Genomic DNA, 7500 nt, shown 5'->3' on the forward strand with positions numbered 1-7500 from the left:
AACACGTCGCGTCTCGTTGCGTCTTCAGAAGTCGTCGCTAACAGCACCTTTGGTTGCCACTGGTGGTTAGGCTGGTTGGTTGCGCAAACCCTATAGGAGGGTGGCATGCTGGTGGGCGTTTTTGCCCGGATAGGCACTAGAATGTGCAGATTTTGGGCGTTTTTGCCTGGATAGGCTAAGGAATGGGCATGCTTTGGGCGTTTTTGCCCGGATAGGCACCGGAATGCTTGGCCTTGGCTTGTCCTAGCAAGGCATTACTGGGTTGGGCTCCCTTGGCCTTTTGGGCGCCTTGGACGATGTCTTGCGAAGACCATGGGCACAAGGCCATGGCATATGGTGAGGAAAGGACCACGGTTGCCAAGGTTAGGCACCGGAATGCTTGGCCTTGGCTTGCCCTAGCAGGGCATTGCTGGGTTGGGCTCCCTTGGCCTTTTGGGCGCCTTGGACGATGTCTTGCGAAGACCATGGGCACAAGGCCATGGCATATGGTGAGGAAAGGACCACGGTTGCCAAGGTTAGGCACCGGAATGCTTGGCCTTGGCTTGCCAAAGCAGGGCATTGCTGGGTTGGGCTCCCTTGGCCTTCCGGGCGCCTTGGACACTGTCTTGGGAAGACCATGGGCACAAGGCCATGGCATATGGTGGGGAATGGACCACGGTTGCCAAGGCTAGGCATATAGAGAGGAATCGCATTTTTGCCCGGATAGGCACCGGAATGCTTGGCCTTGGCTTGCCATAGCAGGGCATTGCTGGGTTGGGCTCCCTTGGCCTTCCGGGGGCCTTGGACGCTGTCTTGGGAAGACCATGGGCACAAGGCCATGGCATATAGTGAGGAATGGACCACGGTTGGCAAGGCTAGGCATATAGAGAGGAATGGACCACGGTTGCCAAGGTTGCGCAAGTTTTGGGCATTTTTTGCCCGGATATGCCCAAGTATGCCCCGATAGGCCCGTTACGCCCCGGTATGAACGCGTATGCCCGGATAGACTCGGTATGCCTTGGGATACATGCGTATGCCCCGATAGGCTTGGTACGCCCCGATATGCGCACGTGTGCCCCAGTAGGGCTCGGTATGCCCCGGTATGTACGCGTGTGCCCCGATAGGCCCGGTATGCCCCGATATGCACACGTGTGCCCCAATAGGGGTCGGTATGCCCCGGTAGGTACGCGTGTGCCCCGTAATGCACGTTTCGCAGATCTCCCCGCATGTCCCGCCCCTATATGTAATACTTACTTACTTACTTACTTTCTTTCTTGCTTGCTTGCTTGCTTGCAATGGTTGGGAGTGCCCGGCATGCCCCGCTGCAGAGACCAAGGGCGCAATGACTTGGCACCGCGGATGCCGGGACTCCGGCACTTCCCGTGGCACTGATGGTTGGTTCCAAAGACAAAAGGCCGTGCAAGGCCACCGCACCGCGGATGATTTTGCTCGTGCTGGCGCCGTTGTGTGGCCAAAGAACATGCGCGAATGCTCGTGTCGGAAGGGTTGGTGTCCTGGCCCCGCGGGTGTCACGAATGCTCGGTTGCGAAGACCATGGGACCAGAGCCATGGCACGTCGGATGATGGCTCCAGCTGGCGCCCCGGCACTTTCTGTGGCATTGATGCTCGGTTTCAAAGACAAACGTGCGCAGTGCCAGGGGACCGCGGATGACTGCTCGTGCTGGCCCCGTTGGGCGGCATTGATGGTCGGTTGCAAAGAAAATGCGCGATTGCTCGTGTCGGGGCCCGGCAAGCCAAGGCCAAGCGAGCCATGGCACGTCGGATGATGGCTCCAGCTGGCGCCCCGGCACTTTCTGTGGCATTGATGCTCGGTTTCAAAGACAAACGTGCGCAGGGCCAGGGGACCGCGGATGACTGCTCGTGCTGGCCCCGTTGGGCGGCATTGATGGTCGGTTGCAAAGAAAATGCGCGATTGCTCGTGTCGGGGCCTGGCAAGCCAAGGCCAAGCGAGCCATGGCAACGCGGATGATGGCTCGCTAGTGCTGGCGCCGTGCACAGCGGCCTCGCACACTCGCCCTGCACGCTTCCCTTGCACGCAGCCTCGCACACTAGCCATGCTCCGCTAGCCATGCACACCAGCCTTGCGCACAACCGCTGCACCCAAGCCATGCACTGAAGCAATGCACACAAGCCTTGCACACAAGCCTTGCACTCAAGCAATGCACACAAGCCTTGCACACTAGCCTTGCACACTAGCCTTGCACACAAGCCATGCGTTCAAGCCTTGGGCACTGGCCCTGCACACAAGCCTTGGGCACTAGCCTTGGACACTAGCCTTGCACACAGTCCTTGCACACTAGGCATGCTTGGGCGAGCTGATCCCGCATCAAGTCGACGGGTCTAGGCATTCTTGGGCGCAGATCCCGCATCGTCTCGTCGCGTCTGGGCGCAAACACGTCGCGTCTCGTTGCGTCTTCAGAAGTCGTCGCTAACAGCACCTTTGGTTGCCACTGGTGGTTAGGCTGGTTGGTTGCGCAAACCCTATAGGAGGGTGGCATGCTGGTGGGCGTTTTTGCCCGGATAGGCACTAGAATGTGCAGATTTTGGGCGTTTTTGCCTGGATAGGCTAAGGAATGGGCATGCTTTGGGCGTTTTTGCCCGGATAGGCACCGGAATGCTTGGCCTTGGCTTGTCCTAGCAAGGCATTGCTGGGTTGGGCTCCCTTGGCCTTTTGGGCGCCTTGGACGATGTCTTGCGAAGACCATGGGCACAAGGCCATGGCATATGGTGAGGAAAGGACCACGGTTGCCAAGGTTAGGCACCGGAATGCTTGGCCTTGGCTTGCCCTAGCAGGGCATTGCTGGGTTGGGCTCCCTTGGCCTTTTGGGCGCCTTGGACGATGTCTTGCGAAGACCATGGGCACAAGGCCATGGCATATGGTGAGGAAAGGACCACGGTTGCCAAGGTTAGGCACCGGAATGCTTGGCCTTGGCTTGCCAAAGCAGGGCATTGCTGGGTTGGGCTCCCTTGGCCTTCCGGGCGCCTTGGACACTGTCTTGGGAAGACCATGGGCACAAGGCCATGGCATATGGTGGGGAATGGACCACGGTTGCCAAGGCTAGGCATATAGAGAGGAATCGCATTTTTGCCCGGATAGGCACCGGAATGCTTGGCCTTGGCTTGCCATAGCAGGGCATTGCTGGGTTGGGCTCCCTTGGCCTTCCGGGGGCCTTGGACGCTGTCTTGGGAAGACCATGGGCACAAGGCCATGGCATATAGTGAGGAATGGACCACGGTTGGCAAGGCTAGGCATATAGAGAGGAATGGACCACGGTTGCCAAGGTTGCGCAAGTTTTGGGCATTTTTTGCCCGGATATGCCCAAGTATGCCCCGATAGGCCCGTTACGCCCCGGTATGAACGCGTATGCCCGGATAGACTCGGTATGCCTTGGGATACATGCGTATGCCCCGATAGGCTTGGTACGCCCCGATATGCGCACGTGTGCCCCAGTAGGGCTCGGTATGCCCCGGTATGCCCCGATATGCACACGTGTGCCCCAATAGGGGTCGGTATGCCCCGGTAGGTACGCGTGTGCCCCGTAATGCACGTTTCGCAGATCTCCCCGCATGTCCCGCCCCTATATGTAATACTTACTTACTTACTTACTTTCTTTCTTGCTTGCTTGCTTGCTTGCTTGCAATGGTTGGGAGTGCCCGGCATGCCCCGCTGCAGAGACCAAGGGCGCAATGACTTGGCACCGCGGATGCCGGGACTCCGGCACTTCCCGTGGCACTGATGGTTGGTTCCAAAGACAAAAGGCCGTGCAAGGCCACCGCACCGCGGATGATTTTGCTCGTGCTGGCGCCGTTGTGTGGCCAAAGAACATGCGCGAATGCTCGTGTCGGAAGGGTTGGTGTCCTGGCCCCGCGGGTGTCACGAATGCTCGGTTGCGAAGACCATGGGACCAGAGCCATGGCACGTCGGATGATGGCTCCAGCTGGCGCCCCGGCACTTTCTGTGGCATTGATGCTCGGTTTCAAAGACAAACGTGCGCAGTGCCAGGGGACCGCGGATGACTGCTCGTGCTGGCCCCGTTGGGCGGCATTGATGGTCGGTTGCAAAGAAAATGCGCGATTGCTCGTGTCGGGGCCCGGCAAGCCAAGGCCAAGCGAGCCATGGCACGTCGGATGATGGCTCCAGCTGGCGCCCCGGCACTTTCTGTGGCATTGATGCTCGGTTTCAAAGACAAACGTGCGCAGGGCCAGGGGACCGCGGATGACTGCTCGTGCTGGCCCCGTTGGGCGGCATTGATGGTCGGTTGCAAAGAAAATGCGCGATTGCTCGTGTCGGGGCCTGGCAAGCCAAGGCCAAGCGAGCCATGGCAACGCGGATGATGGCTCGCTAGTGCTGGCGCCGTGCACAGTGGCCTCGCACACTCGCCCTGCACGCTTCCCTTGCACGCAGCCTTGCACACTAGCCTCGCATGCGAGCCTTGCACCCTAGCCATGCAAACTAGCCTTGCACGGTAGCCATGCACACAAGCCGTGCACATTAGCCATGCGCACAAGCCCCGCACACTAGCCTTGCGCACAACCCTTGCACACAAGCCATGCACTCGAGCAATGCACACAAGCCTTGCACTCAAGCAATGCACACAAGCCCTGGACACTAGCCTTGCACACGGGCCTGGCACACAAGCCTTGGGCACTAGCCTTGCGCACTAGCGTTCCACATGAGCCTTGCACACTAGCCTTGGACACTAGCCTTGCACACAGGCCTTGCACACTAGGCATGCTTGGGCGAGCTGATCCCGCATCAAGTCGACGGGTCTAGGCATTCTTGGGCGCAGATCCCGCATCGTCTCGTCGCGTCTGGGCGCAAACACGTCGCGTCTCGTTGCGTCTTCAGAAGTCGTCGCTAACAGCACCTTTGGTTGCCACTGGTGGTTAGGCTGGTTGGTTGCGCAAACCCTATAGGAGGGTGGCATGCTGGTGGGCGTTTTTGCCCGGATAGGCACTAGAATGTGCAGATTTTGGGCGTTTTTGCCTGGATAGGCTAAGGAATGGGCATGCTTTGGGCGTTTTTGCCCGGATAGGCACCGGAATGCTTGGCCTTGGCTTGTCCTAGCAAGGCATTGCTGGGTTGGGCTCCCTTGGCCTTTTGGGCGCCTTGGACGATGTCTTGCGAAGACCATGGGCACAAGGCCATGGCATATGGTGAGGAAAGGACCACGGTTGCCAAGGTTAGGCACCGGAATGCTTGGCCTTGGCTTGCCAAAGCAGGGCATTGCTGGGTTGGGCTCCCTTGGCCTTCCGGGCGCCTTGGACACTGTCTTGGGAAGACCATGGGCACAAGGCCATGGCATATGGTGGGGAATGGACCACGGTTGCCAAGGCTAGGCATATAGAGAGGAATTGCATTTTTGCCCGGATAGGCACCGGAATGCTTGGCCTTGGCTTGCCATAGCAGGGCATTGCTGGGTTGGGCTCCCTTGGCCTTCCGGGGGCCTTGGACGCTGTCTTGGGAAGACCATGGGCACAAGGCCATGGCATATAGTGAGGAATGGACCACGGTTGGCAAGGCTAGGCATATAGAGAGGAATGGACCACGGTTGCCAAGGTTGCGCAAGTTTTGGGCATTTTTTGCCCGGATATGCCCAAGTATGCCCCGATAGGCCCGTTACGCCCCGGTATGAACGCGTATGCCCGGATAGACTCGGTATGCCTTGGGATACATGCGTATGCCCCGATAGGCTTGGTACGCCCCGATATGCGCACGTGTGCCCCAGTAGGGCTCGGTATGCCCCGGTATGTACGCGTGTGCCCCGATAGGCCCGGTATGCCCCGATATGCACACGTGTGCCCCAATAGGGGTCGGTATGCCCCGGTAGGTACGCGTGTGCCCCGTAATGCACGTTTCGCAGATCTCCCCGCATGTCCCGCCCCTATATGTAATACTTACTTACTTACTTACTTTCTTTCTTGCTTGCTTGCTTGCTTGCAATGGTTGGGAGTGCCCGGCATGCCCCGCTGCAGAGACCAAGGGCGCAATGACTTGGCACCGCGGATGCCGGGACTCCGGCACTTCCCGTGGCACTGATGGTTGGTTCCAAAGACAAAAGGCCGTGCAAGGCCACCGCACCGCGGATGATTTTGCTCGTGCTGGCGCCGTTGTGTGGCCAAAGAACATGCGCGAATGCTCGTGTCGGAAGGGTTGGTGTCCTGGCCCCGCGGGTGTCACGAATGCTCGGTTGCGAAGACCATGGGACCAGAGCCATGGCACGTCGGATGATGGCTCCAGCTGGCGCCCCGGCACTTTCTGTGGCATTGATGCTCGGTTTCAAAGACAAACGTGCGCAGGGCCAGGGGACCGCGGATGACTGCTCGTGCTGGCCCCGTTGGGCGGCATTGATGGTCGGTTGCAAAGAAAATGCGCGATTGCTCGTGTCGGGGCCTGGCAAGCCAAGGCCAAGCGAGCCATGGCAACGCGGATGATGGCTCCAGCTGGCGCCCCGGCACTTTCTGTGGCATTGATGCTCGGTTTCGAAGACAAACGTGCGCAGGGCCAGGGGACCGCGGAGGACTGCTCGTGCTGGCCCCGTTGGGCGGCATTGATGGTGTGTTGCAGAGAGCATGTGCGATTGCAAGTGTCGGCCGGGTTTGGGTTCCCTTGGGCTTTCGGGTGCCTTGGACGCTGTCTTGCGAAGACCATGGGCACAAGGCCCCGTCCTGGCCCCTTGTTCGATTCGCTCTCGTCTTGCGCTTGCTTCCAAGGTCCTCCATGACCTTCCCCATGGCCTTGCTAGATCCCCCCCATGACGCATGACCTCTGTCCGTTGATTGGTTTTGAGTGCACACCATGCCCGGCTTGGCACCGTGTTGTCGCGTGAGTGGCATTTGGATCGTGCATGCTGGTGGGCTACCTGCCAATGCGCACAAGCCTTGCACACTAGCCTTGCGCACGAGCCTTGCACAAAAGCCTTGGACACAAGCCTTGCGCACAAGCCATGCGCACAAGCCTTGGACGCTAGCCTTGCACACAAGCCATGCATACAAGCCTTGCTCACAAGCCTTGGGCACTGGCCCATCGCAGTAGCCTTGCACACAAGCCTTGCGCACTAGCTTTGGGCACGAGCCTTGCGCACTTGCCTTGGGCACTAGCCTTGCACACAACCCTTGGGAACTAGCCTTGCGCACCAGCCTTGCCCACAAGCCTTGCACACCAGCCTTGCACACTAGCCTTGCATACAAGCCTTGCACACTAGCCTTGCACACAGGCCATGCTCACTAGCCTTGGGCACTAGCCTTGCACACAGACCTTGGGCACTAGCCTTGCGCACTAGCCTTGCCCACGAGCCTTGCACACTAGCCTTGCACGCAGGCCTTGCACGCTAGGCATGCTTGGGCCAGCAGCTCCCGCATCAAGTCGGCGGGTGTAGGCACGGTTGGGCGCAGATCCCGCATCGCCTCGTCGCGTCTGGGCGCAAACCCGTCGCGTCTCGTTGCGTCTTCAGAAGTCGTCGCTAACAGCACCTTTGGTTGCCACTGGTGGTTAGGCGG

Source organism: Tasmannia lanceolata, unplaced genomic scaffold, assembly GCF_043159265.1.
Source record: "Tasmannia lanceolata isolate RefF3 unplaced genomic scaffold, GAP_Taslan_0.1 ptg001298l, whole genome shotgun sequence".
NCBI classification, from domain to species: domain Eukaryota; kingdom Viridiplantae; phylum Streptophyta; class Magnoliopsida; order Canellales; family Winteraceae; genus Tasmannia; species Tasmannia lanceolata.